Here is a 14016-nt window from a genome sequence, read left to right as displayed (position 1 = left end):
CCACAGTATGAGTACAAAGGTGGATCCATCCATCAGATCTAATCAGTTGTAACAACAAAGCTACTGCAGCACATAACAGAATTTCCCCCTGGAAAAACCAGGCAGTGAGAGTTTGCTTTAGAGTCTGATTTGGAGTTATCCTCGTTTTAAACTCTTTTGTTCTGTCTTTGTTCAGATACTAGGAGGTTATTTATTTTTGAGGCAGGGCAAGAACAGGACTGAGGGACAGCCAAGGATACTATGTTCCTTGTAAAGAGAACATTTTATTTTAGCGTTTCTGGATTTATTTTGTTCTACCTGTAGATTTCATTTAATTCAGCATGACTACTTAAAAAATATTTATTATCAAATACTATCTGCAAATGATAAAAGATCAAATTATCGTATAATACACACAGAATGTGACATACTACCGGAACTGTAGCAGGGATTGGTTAAATGCCATTGTTTTCAAATAATTAAATGAATGTCCATAATCAATTACCAAATATCAGAAGTCAATTATAAATTTATCAGTTGTCATGTATGATATACTGCATATGCTAAACAGGCTTCAAATACCATTGTGTCGGTTTTCAAAAAATCTCCGGTATCAAATAGAAATGACATTAGGTGTCAAATATTGACACAGATTATAGACTTAAATTTTCTGTGATTTCCAATCAGAATTAAAAAAAAAAGTTTCAGGAGGATTTATAAAAGTGGATGTTGTTCTCGATGTGGAAGACACGTTCACCGTATTGCCTGATCAGCTTATCAAGTTGATTGCTGTTGATTTATTCAAATTGTGGTAGATCTGGGAAGTACTTGACATTATGAACCATGTGCAGTCTCCAAGACATCTTGTCCCAAGCACACTCCACATAAGCAAACAGCTTTTGTCTCTCCTGATCACTTAAGAGCTCTTGTTTGGAAAGAAAGGGGGCCAGAACCTCTTATGTCACACTAGAGTTTGCACAAGAGGAGACTAAAACCATGACTCTTTCCCATTTGCCAAATGCAAAAGAAACATTGGATATATTACATAGCAACTCCCTTAGAGCTTGTCTGCAATATAATTTGGCCCTTCCCAATTTTGCTATTAAATAGTTCCCTATCAGTCCTCATCTACAGTCCCATACAATGCAGTTTGAAACTACCTTATGTGGTCAGTGTAGAGTCATATAATGCAGTTTTGAAAGTGTACATTATGTTGAATACATAAATCAGGATATTTTTTTTTGCAATGCTTTTACCGAACTTTAGGGTTTTGCAGAACACAGTGTGGGAAAACACTGCTCTAGTTTACATAATCTTACTATAACTGTGTTTCAACTAGTTATAAGTAATTAGTTACTTGTAATTAGTTTCCTTCACCAATAATGAAGCCTAACCATACTGCATTGTTATTGCAACCCAACTTTGACCCTTCTCTGGTGTTACTTTTATAGTTATGTGGTCTTTATAAGTGGTGGACAAAGGGTATTTTATGATTCAGGTGCCTTATATTATTACTTTCTATACTGCTGATGTGGAGCCCCCAGTGGCAGAGGGGGTTAAACTGCTGAGCTGCTGAACTTGTTGATTGAAAGGGCACACGTTCGAATCTGGTGAGCAAGGTGAGCTCCCATTGTTAGCCTCAGCTTCTGCCAACCTAGCAGTTCAAAAGCATGCAAATGTGAGCAGATCGACAGATACCACTCCAGTGGAAAAATAACAATGCTCCATGCAGTCATACCGGTCACATGACCTTAGAGGTGTCTACAGACAACGCTGACTCTTCGGCTTAGAAATTGAGATGAGCACCAACCCTCAGAGTCGGACACAATTGAACTTAATGTCAGGGGAAAACTTTTACGTTACTGCTGATGTTGTGGATGGTGAGGTAGGTGGGATGAGAAAGTGTTTTGTGCCAAAGTCTAGGGGCATCTAGCACTCAGAATAACTTTAATATAATCAACTGCTTTTGATGAACATGAGAGTAAAGTGTCAATTTAAAAACCTATAACTGTAACATAACAACAGGGGTGGGCATGTAGAAGAGGTACAGGGGGCAGTTTTCAATGCCATGGTGGTCCATGGTTCAGAATGGATGCTGGTTTAGGATACTTATTCTCCAGAAATGATTTTTTTTTGGTGTGTTGAAGTGCGTGTACTTGAGGAAGCTTGGATGGCCATAAAAAGACCCTGGGTTGCCACATATGACTGACATATTCCACTTTTTCCCCCATTTTAACTATTTCGGTGGCTTTGGAACAATGTCTGCAATGCAAAATAATGTTCTCTTCCTCTCTTACAGCTACTCCAAAAATAGCTAAGGTTTGCGTGTAATTTTGTAGTTAGCCCCAGAATGTACTGCTCCCTCAGTTGAGATCAAGAAAGGGTCTGGCTCAATCGTACATAAACTGAGTTTAGTCCTCAGTATCCAACAGGGAAGAGGAAAATCAGCTTCAGAAATTGTGGTGACAAAGGAAAAGGAAGGAACTACATCTGTGCTCCCTCCAAACATGGCAGGAATGCAGTCCCCACCAGTCCTAGCCAACCTCAATAGTGGAAAGGAAGGATGGAAGCTGCAACTCAAAATCATATTGTCCTGTATAGACCACACATTGGCTGCCTATGAGTTCTTAGGCAATTCTCAGAGCTGGGTACATTCAACATGCAGAAGAGAAGGTTGAGAGGAGATATGATAGTCAATGCTTAAATATTTGAAAGGCTGTCACAAGAGGGAGCAATAGGTTCAAATTATAGGAAAAGAAATTCTGCCTGAACATTGGGAAGAACTTCCTGACTATGAGAGCTGTTCAGCAGTGGAACTCTCTGCCCTGGACTGTGGTGGAGGCTCCTTCTTTGGAGGCTTTTATGCAGAGGCTGGATGGCCATCTGTTGGGGGTGCTTTGAATGCGATTTTCCTGCTTCTTGGAAGAATGGGGTTGGACTGGATGGCTCACGAGGTCTCTTCCAACTCTATGATTCTATAATTGCCTCTTTTATCCTTTTAAAATAACTCTCAACCTCCTGCTGACCATGCCATTAGCATCAATTAGGTTCAAATAACAGGAAAGGAGATTCCACCTTAATATTAGGAAGAACTTCCTGACTGTGAGAGCTGTTCAACAGTGGAACTCCCTGCCTCAGAGTGATGTGGAGGCTCTTTTTTTGGAGACCTTTAAACAGTGGCCAAATGGCCATTTGGCAAGTGGTGCTTTGATTGTGGTTTTCCTTCAACAACAACAACAACAACAACAACAATAATAATATCTCAGCTGGCATTTGGAAACAATAAACATCGACAAAATCACGATATGTCAACTGCAAAAGGCCACCTTACTTGGATCTGCAGGCATCATTCGAAAATATTTCACACAGTCCTAGACGCTTGGGAAGTGTTCGACTTGTGATTTTGTGATACGAAATCCAGCATAGAGATCTCATTTGCCGTCACATACTGTGCTTTTGTGTCAATAATAATAATAATCTTTATTTATATCCCGCCACTATCTCCCCAAAGAGGACTCAGAGCGGCTTACATGAGGCCAAGCCCAACGATACATTAAAGCAACATAAATATAAACAACAAAATAACATCACAATAAAATAAATAAACCAGTCAAGTAAAATAAACAGTACAAAATAACATAATGGAAAATAAAACACAGTGGGCGAGCCAAATGCACGACATAAAATGATAAAACACTGGATGAGATAGCAATGAAAAGGTACATTTGTGGGAGAGGAGCATAGTGGAATTAGACTTCAATAAGGTGGGGGAAAGTGCAATATAAGGGAAACAGTGCAGGTGAAACAACAGGACTGGAATATATGGTCACTCTCCAAAGGCACATCGGAAAAGCCAAGTCTTTAGATCTTTCTTAAAGGCTTCTAGGGTGGGGGCTTGCCTAATCTCACCTGGTAGCGAGTTCCATAGCCAGGGGGCCACAGTGGAGAAGGCTCTCTCCCTCGTTCCCACAAGTTGTGCCTGTGATAGAGGAAGAGGTGAGAGGAGGGCCTCCCCTTAGGATCAGAGGTTAACGTGCAGGTTTGTGGAAAGAGATGCGGTCATGGCAAAGGCTGGATTAGATGGCCCATGTGGCCTATTCCAGCTCTATGATTCTACACACCTACTTGGTGGTGGCGGCGGCAAGTCCTATGGATAGTCCTGTTTTCATTTGCTCCCCTTTCTCTACTTTCTAACTTCCCAAAGTAGTAGCTCTTCCCTTCTGTTCTCTTACACAAAATCCATCATCTGCAAAGCTATAGACTCTACCCAAACGTCAACTTACTTTAGACAATCCTCACACTCTTCACCTTCCTTTGCCCTCCAGCCTTTGGCCCTTGTAGAGATGGTGACACAACAGCAAGAAAATGGAAACCCCCAACCCAAACTCTCATTGATGATTCCAGCGGTTGGCCTCGGGAGTCATGGGGGGGATACTCCTAATTAAACACCAGACAAAGGCGCAAGGAGCTGGGACCCAGAAATCCTGGGTTCTGGCCACTGCTGGTCATGCACGCATAGTGCTTTTTAGCTCCGTGGTTAGGCTATGCCATGCGGACACCTCCGTCCCTCACAATCCCCCCGCACAGCCCTCCTACCTCTCTGGCATGTGGACTTTATGAATGAAACTTTCTGACAGTTATGGGTTTGGCAGGATCCTATTCATTCAGTCAGGGAATGTGTGACCATCAGCCTTCATTAGAGACTTCTTCTAGTCAGCTGAGAGCTCATTAACTTAAAGTGGCCTCTTGTTTTAAACCTCTGAGACAGAGGTTGGGGCACAGAGAAGGGGGACGCGGGCTGGGGGCCGAGGGTCCATTGTTCCACATGCCACCGCTCCTGTGAGATTAGGTGCCCTTAGAGGCGTGTGAGAGAGGCTAAAACAACTTTAATTAGTTATTTTCAAAGATTTTTCTCTCCCTTCCCCCTTTTGTGTATATTGGGAGGGGGAGGTCTTTCTGTGGTGGTTTTCTGCATGAAGGAACTTCTTGTTATTATGCTTAAATCCAGGTCTTTAGCCTTTGTCCCCCTTCCAACAATAGGAGAAGTTAGTCAAAAGCTTCTTCCTAAATTCCTGGATTGATCTGCTGAAAAGGAAGGCCATGAAGATGAGGAATCCTTCAGTACTGATGCCTTTTCAAAGGTTGCTGGGGGTGGAGTAGGGTGCCAAAATATTTTTTCTCTCTGTTAAAAGCTGTAGATAGTTTGGAGGCTGGTGTGAACATTGTCTGATAACAGAACCTCATGAAGTTGAGAAATTGCACCCAAACAGAGAAGTGGATTATGGAGTCTTTGAGCCCATGGCTCAGTACCACAACCCGTTCTTTCCAAAGTCCTGGTTTGTTTGGTTTTTTTTGTATTCACCAGTAATGGCTTATTCAACAGCTGGCTTTAGTGCCCTGTTCCCCCAACAAGGATTGGATTGGAATCCAGGGTTGGGAAATGGGGGTGCGGGTTTGTTATTGAGGCAAGATATGTTTGTGAGGTCCAGAAAGTGTGGTCTTGCTATTTGGGAAAAAACAAAACAAAAAACAAACAAACAAAAATCATCATTTCTTAAACAATCCCTCATTTATTAAATTTTGTTGCTTGAATCTCTTACTGAGGTGCATGCAAGATCAGGTACTGAGGTACTGGGGCAGGTGGGTTGTAAGCAGGTTAGATGACAGCAACTGAATCTCACTGGAGTGGATGGAGTATATGGAGACATGGCTATGGGACCAGGCATTCGGATAGCAGGCTGACAATAGAAATGACAACAATGCTATGGAAAATGGACTATGGACAGGCTTCGGTTTAAGTTGTTGATTGTAGAACGTGGACTTGACATGCCAACTAATTCCATTTGCACTATCTTAAATGGTTTTAAATCTAATTTTAAAGTTTTACGTATTATTTAACTGTTGTTTATCTGTTGTATATGTGGGGCATCAAATTGTTGCTGGCTGTAAGCTGTCCTGAGTCCCCCTTCGGGGGTAGAGAAGGGCGGGGTACAAATATTTTAAATAAATAAATAAATATAAAAGAATCCAATTGGGCAAAGTGGATAAGGCGCTGAGGCTGGCATTACACTGCCATGTAATCCAGTTTCTGAATCCAGATTATCTGCTTTGAACTAGTTTATATGAGTCTACACTGCCATGTAGATCAAAGTAGATAATCTGGATGCAGAAACTGGATTATATGGCAGCAGGCCCGTAGCCAGGATTTCGATTCGGGGGAGGGGGGGGGGGCTGAGTCTGAGTGAAAGAGGGTCTACCCTAGCAAACCTTTTTTATCATTACCCCAATACCCCCATGCATATGGGATATATTGAGTATGGTGATCAGATGATGATATGAATAAACATAACAGTTTAAATAATGCACCAGTAAGGCCTTTTCACGAACCACCATGAGAATTTCGGGGTGGGGTGGGGCTGAAGCCCAAGCCCCCCCCCCCCCCCCCGGCTACATGCCTGTATGGCAGTGTAGGTGGGGTCTCACTGGGGCAGGTGGAATGTAAGCACAGCAGATGAGCAGAAGGTAGGATCTGGCACTGAATCTTGACTTCTGTTAAAAAGAAGGGCAAGATTTAAAGCAAATGATTGAATAAACATGTTTGCCTTTTTGTTATTTATATTTTTTTAATTAAAGGGGCTGTGGCTTTTTTTTGGTTAAAATTATTGAAAATTTGATTTTTATTATTTCTCAAATATTTTATGCCATTTAAAGTTTTGGAACATTTTGTATCTCACAGACTTGTGAGTGGGATGGCAACCCATGATTTAGGAAAAGATCAGAGTATTGGTTTCAGTCTCCTATACAGTGGGAGCAGCTAGTCCAAGGTTCCTTCTGATCAGGTGATTTGGACTTCAGCTTCTGCCATTCCCAACAGCTGGTAAGATGGCTGGGATTTCTGGGAGTTGAGGTCCAAAACAACTAGAGAGCCATATGTTGGGAATCACTGTTCCAGATGCTACAGGACAGCAAGTTCTGTGTAGCTAATGGCAAGATACTGTAGCAACACCTGGAGGCCCCACACTCACTTATCCTTTGTTGTCACAGGGACACACACACACTGCTTTTTTCAGAAGACCCCCATCTTATAAGAACCAGTCAGCTCTATTAAAATGTAAGTTTGAAGCCGTTTGGAAAATAGGTCCATCTACAACTGACAACTGTTGGACATTATCATTCTAATCTTGTCCCATTTCATGTTAAAGTTGTATTGAATGAAAACGGTATTTCTCCATCTTTTGAATGTGCTTTCAATCAGTTTTACAGAGTGTATTTTACAATGTAGTAGTAACTTGTTTGGGGGGACATGACATCCATTGTTGTCTGTCTTTCCTGGCTGCAAAATAATAATAATAATAATAATAATAATAATAATAATATCTCCCTGATTGTTGAAAATTAAAGAAATGAACTGTGAACTGGGCTGTTGTAGGTTTTTTCGGGCTATATGGCCATGTTCTAGAGCAGTGGTTTTCAACCTGTGGGTCCCCAGGCAGGCATGTAGCCAGGGGGGGGGGCTCGGGGGGCTTCAGCCGCCCCCGAAATTTTCATGGTGGTTCGCGAAAAGGCCTTATTGGTGCATTATTTAAACTGTTATGTTTATTCATATCATGATCTGATCACCATACTCAATATATCCCATATGCATGGGGGTATTGGGGTAATGATACAAAAGGTTTGCTAGGCTAGACCCTCTTTCACTCAGACTCAGCCCCCCCAAAACTCAGCCCCCCCCCGAAACCCCCCCTGAAAATTTTTTTAGCCCCCCCCCCGAAACGAAATCCTGGCTACGGGCCTGTCCCCAGGTGTTTTGACCTACAACTCCCAGAAATCCCAGACAGTTTTATCAGCTGTTAGGATTTCTGGGAGTTGAAGGCCAAAACATCTGGGGACCCACAGGTTGAGAACCACTATTCTAGAGGATTCTCTCCAAATTTTCTCCAAACTGTGAACTATCAAAGGTGCTCAGGTGTTATATTAAAAACCAACAACATACGAATAAGGGGAGAGCACAGATTGGTAGGAAACATATTCCTGCTTGTGCGGTAAAGTCAATGTGCTTAAAATGTATTATTCCTACTCTTGAGTGGGTTTCCTTTAATTTTTTTAGTTTAACTCCTTGGGTGGGTTTCTGTTTACTGTATTTATGTGAATCTATTGCACCATAGAATCTAATGTGCTTCAATTTTGAAAACATTGAAATAAAAAATGTAATGTGCAGTGACAAAAGGTGCACTCTTTACAATTCACCAATTTTGCCCTGAGTTTGAAGATATGTTCTCTGTAAAAAATTATAAAACTCAGGTTTGACATTTTTATCAAATGTCTATTGAGTTGTTTAACTTTAAACACCATTCCACTCATTTATCTGGACTGCATTGCCGTATCATAAGGCAAAGTAGCCTAGTAGTAGAGCACCTCTCTGTTGTTCTGAAGAAGGGGAGATCACATCTTGCAGAGTCTACTTTGTTTCTTGGTTTTTATCCATTTGTGAAGTTTACTATATTGATATGACACTGCCCTCCCAAAAGCAGACCCAGCAGGCCTCAATCACCCCATCTATAACAGGCAGATGCTCTAGTACTACAGTACTTTGCCTTGTGACAAGGTCTCTCATGGCTTCTTGTTTTTGTAGATAGCATTTATATGCTAAACTAGCCGTCCCCTGCCACATGTTGCTGTGGCTCAGTCTGTGTATATGTGTTTTGTGTGTATATGTTTGTGTATATGTGTATATATATGGTTTTGCGCATGCGTTGTAATGTATTTTTTATTTTTTGGCTTTTTAAGTCTTTTCCGCTGTGTTTTTCAGTTTTTTATGACTGATGGTCACACGTTGGCCTGATAGGTGTATTGTGTCCAAATTTGGTGTCAATTCGCCCAGAGGTTTTTGAGTTATGTTAATCCCACAAACAAACATTACATTTTTATTTATATAGACTAGCCGTCCCGTGCCACGCGTTGCTGTGGGTAAACACTCTTTCTCGCAGTTTCTTTGTCAGTGTTAATGTGGTGATTGTCTGGTTTGCCCACCCTGGAACATGCAACATATCATTGTCCTTCTTTAAGGGTCCCTTTCAAATCTATGATACTATATCTGTGTGAGTGTGTGTGTGTGTGTGTGTGTGCGAACTATATCTATCTATCTATCTATCTATCTATCTATCTATCTATCTATCTATCTATCTATCTATATCTATGGCCGGATGGCTCTTTGTCAGGAGGACTTTGATTACGTTTTCTTGCCCCGATGAAGGGAGTTGGATTGGATGGACTTAAGTATTTTCTGTTGGTCATGGGGGTTCTGTGTGGGAAGTTTGTCCCGATTCTGTCATTCGTGGGGTTCAGAATGCTCTTTGATTGTAGGTGAACTAAAAAACCCAGTAAGTATGACTCCCAAATGTCAAGGTGTATTTCCCCCAAACTCCATCTGTGTTCATATTAGGGCATGTGGAATATTTGTGCCAAGTTTGGTCCAGATCCATCATTGTTTGGGTCCGCAGTCCTCTCTGCATGTAGATGAACTACAACTCCCAAACTCAAAGTCAATGCCCACCAAACCCTTTTAGTGTTTTCTGTTGGTCATGGGAGTACTGTATGCCACGTTTGGTTCAATGCCATAATTGGTGGAGTTCAGAATGCTCTTTGTTTGTAAGTGAACTACAAATCCCAGCAACTACAACTCCCAAATGACAAAATCAAAACATTTTGAGTGAAGGACATACATTGAGTTGTTAGGTATATGCTGTCCAAGTTTGGTGTCAATTGGCTTACTGGTTTTTGAGTTCTGTCAATACCACAAACGAACATTGCATTTTTGTTTATATAGATGAAAGACATTGAGGTGACGAGGGTCATTTAGAGGGGACAGTACTAGTGAGGACGTACTACAAAATAGAAGAATGCTGCATAAAATCTACCATATTACCCAGGACTATTGTTCTACAAAAACTGTCCTGACCCTCCTAGAAAACCACAGCTTCTATGTGGAGTTTCAAGGCAGGAAAAGTAGATGGAGAAGGCAAAAATAATGGTTTATGTCAAGGCAGTGTCCTTGCACCGACCTTGTTTAACATCTTTACTAGCGATCAGTCACAGTCAGCAATCACAAAAAGCTTTATACGAGGGGTATTTTTTAAGTAAGGTCCATTTTGTTGTAGACACTAGTAGTTCGCGCGCATACCTCAACAAGCGCATGCTTCGTGTACCGGCATGCCTCAGGAACAACTGTGCTCAGTTTCCGCTCTGTAGCTAACCTGTACGGTTCTGTTCTGTGCTTTAAAAATGTTTAAGGCTATCAACTCACCCTCCGCATGTGAGGTTCGTTCAGTGATACGGTTTTTGTCAGCAAGGAACCTGCCTGCTGCAGAAATTCATTGACAGATTTGTGAAGTGTATGGTGATACTGTTATGAGTGAAAGCAAAGTGTGTAAGTGGGTACGACAATTCAAAGATGGCTGTGACAACGTCCATGATGAGGACCGCTCTGGTCGCCCTTTTTTGATTACAGACGATTTGGTGGCTTCAGTTGAAGCAAGGATTCGTGAAGAGGGTATTTTAAAATTGGTTCAGAGGTATGATAAGTGTTTGAACAAACTTGGCAACTATGTCAAAAAATAGAGTGAAGTATGTACTTTCTGAAAAGAAATTTACTTTTTTTAAATAAACTTTTGTTGTGTACTTATGTTCAAATGGACCTTACTTAAAAAATACCCCTCGTATATGCTGATGACCTTGGATTAATTTAACAACACAAGCGAAAGACGTTGAAATAGTCTAAACCAACTTACTAATGCCTTGAAAGGTCTCTCCAGTGATTACAAAGATAACCACCTGAAGCCTAACCCTGTCAAGACACAAGTGTGTGCTTTCTATCTACATAACCGTGAAGCCAACAGGAAATTGAAAGTTACCTGGGAAGGCCAAGAGCTCAAACACTGTTCCCATCCTAAATATCTCAGTGTCACCTTAGATCGAACAGAAACATTTAGGAATCATTGTATGAACACCAAGCACAAAGTAGCTGCACACAATAACATCCCACAGAAACTTACTGGGAGCGCATGGGGAGCAGACCCAAAATTAATAAGAACATCAGCCCTGGCCTTTTCTTATTCAACTGCTGAGTATGCCTGCCATGTTTAGCACAAGTCTGTCCATGCGAAGTAGGTAAATCAGGCATGTAGCGGGGGGGGGGGGGGGGGTCGGGGGGCTTCAGCCCCCCCCCCCCCAAATTCTCATGGTGGTTTGCGAAAAGGCCTTACTGGTGCATTACTTAAACTGTTATGTTTATTCATATCTTGATCTGATCACCATACTCAATATATCCCATATGCATGGGGGTATCGGGGTAATGATACAAAAGGTTTGCTAGGGTAGACCTTCTTTCACTCAGACTCAGGCCACCCCCGAAACTCAGCCCCCCCGAAACCCCCCCTGAAAAAAATTCAGCCCCCTCCCCCCCGAAACGAAATCCTGGCTACGGGCCTGAGGTGAATACAGCACTGAACGAAACATGTAGAATAATCACAGGATGCCTCAAACCTACACCTGTTAATAGACTCTATAAGCTAGCTGGCATAGCACCCCCCCTCCCCCCATGTGAGATGGGAAGTTTTGCCGTGAATATGTTGGAATCTGCTTTGAGTCCCCCTCTGGGGCGAGAAACGCAGTATATAAATAAATATATTGTATGCTGCCCTGAGTCGCCTTCGGGTTGATATGGGCGGGATAGAAATAGTGTAAATAAATAAATAAATAAATAAATAAGGCTCCTTGGTCCCCTTTATATGCACTGTTTTCAAGCCAGGTGTTTCCCATCCTATGTCTGTGTATTTTTTTTCTGCCTAAGTGTAGTACCTTCCCTTTCTCCCTGTTGAAATTCATTTTGCTAGATTTGACCCAATCTCTAATCTGTTGAAGTCATTTTGGATTCTGATGCTACCCCTCCTAATTTGGCACCATCTGCAAATTTGATAAGTATCCTCTCTTTTTCACCATCCAAGTCATTAATAAAGATGTTGAATAGCACTTGGCATAGGACAAAATAGTCACTTCTCTCCGGGATGAAGTTTGCAAGCAGAAAGCCTCATGACTGAAGAATTGATAAGGCTAAAGATGAAACGGAGCTTCATTGGCAGGAGAGGAGCCAGGAAATGCCACTATAAATTAGCCCTCAGCTTCGCTGCTTTCTTCTTCATTATCCAAACCCCCTCAGGAGAAGAATGGAGGAGGTTATGACCCTCTTCTGGCACATGTATACTGCTAGCCCGTGTATTTGTCTCAACAGTGGCAAATTAAAGGGGTGCAGAGTCCACTGCTGCATTGTATTCAGGGGCTTGTATTCTGTGACCCTTGTGCCATGCTCCCCACTTTTGCCTCAACCTCACACAAAGGGGCAGAGGCAAAGGCACTATTCACCTGGGCTGCTTAGCTCACATCCTTGCAGTTCTCTTCCCTGGTATTCAAACAATAATTAAAATGCTTCTTCAGTGAATTCTCTGTGTGGTAATGGAAAGGCCTTTATAATCCACCACCTTAATTTCACAGGATATTAAGTACTTGGGCACAAATACTAAGAATAAAATGCTTCAGTTGCACCACAGTTTTTAAATAGTATTTGTGTGCTGAAATGGCTGCTTTTCTTGGTAAAATGTAAACAGGCAAGAATCCCAACTTTTCCTGATCATGCAATCCATATAAAGCACTAGCATTTACCCGGTACTCCCAGTGAGGAGCTTCTATAGTTGTGTGGAACAAACACAACACTTGTATATAGCCATACTACTGTGTCATGGCATAAAAAGAAAAAGGGAGGGGAATGTGTGTATGAAAGAGAATGAATGTAACAGTACCTTTACTACTGATTTGTTTTAGTATTAATCTTAATCCATTTCTACAGATGCTTTGATGGAGTTAAAGTCAAACTACAGACTTGAATTACCAGCATAAAATAGGGAAGTGAGACAAAAAAAAGATTGGATAAACGAATAGTGATTTTATTGACTACTTATTAATTTAATTCAAGGAATACTTGCTAAGATGGCAAGGTAAAAGTTTTCCCCTGACATTAAGTCCAGTTGTGTCCGACTCTGGGGGGTTGGGGCTCATCTTTCAAAGCCGAAGAGCCGGCATTGTCAGTAGACACCTCCAAGGTCATGTGGCCGGCATGACTGCATGGAGCACCGTTACCTTCCCGCTGGAGTGGTACCTATTGATCTACTCACATTTGCATGTTTTTGAACTGCTAGGTTGGCAGAAGCTGGGGCTGACAGCGGAAGCTAACATTGCTCCCCGAATCTGAACCTGTGACCTTTCGATCAACAAACTCAGCAGCTCAGCGGTGTAATTCACAGCACCACCGGGGCAAGGGGAGGGTCTAAACTGAGCACCAGGTATCAGCCCAGCCCATCCTTGGATGAAACACTTGACCCCAAGGGCAATCCAACTACCTCGGTTACTCACCTGGCTGGTGATTTACTGGAAGGCCATCTCAAGGGCACCCCTTCCCAAGCCTAAGAACCTTACAAGAGAGGAATGATATCTAGTAAGGAAAGAGAATTGTCATGACAAATGAGAAAGCCAAGTTCTCTATCCCTAGCATTAATATACTCTTAATATACAGAGCCCAAACCTGACATAAGTTCCTATCCACACAGTGATTCAATGTGACAATCCTCTCTTACCTTTTTCGTCTGTTCATCAATGCTGCCTTCTGCGAAGATAGCTCCCAATTTCCAAAACTTGCCTTGGCAGAAGCATCACCCCATAAGCCTGTAACCAGGTCACTAATATGGAGAGCTTAAAAAAAAAAGCAGCATGAAATAAGACTGCAAAATATTGGGAAGAACATTGTCTGCCCCATGAGCCTGCCTGATCTTTCAAAAATGTTTGGAGTTAACAGGGTTTGCCTTGACTATCCTTCAAGGAATTTCCTTATCCTGAAATCCAGTGTAGGGTCTGGGTGCTCCTGTGTCTTTGCCACAAATGCCACTGCTGATAGCAGTTTATTGAGGTGGGGGCCAACCCCTTGTCATGCAT

This window comes from Anolis sagrei, chromosome 3 (genome assembly GCF_037176765.1).
Source record: "Anolis sagrei isolate rAnoSag1 chromosome 3, rAnoSag1.mat, whole genome shotgun sequence".
Lineage (NCBI taxonomy): Eukaryota > Metazoa > Chordata > Lepidosauria > Squamata > Dactyloidae > Anolis > Anolis sagrei.
This window is presented reverse-complemented; position numbering follows the sequence as displayed.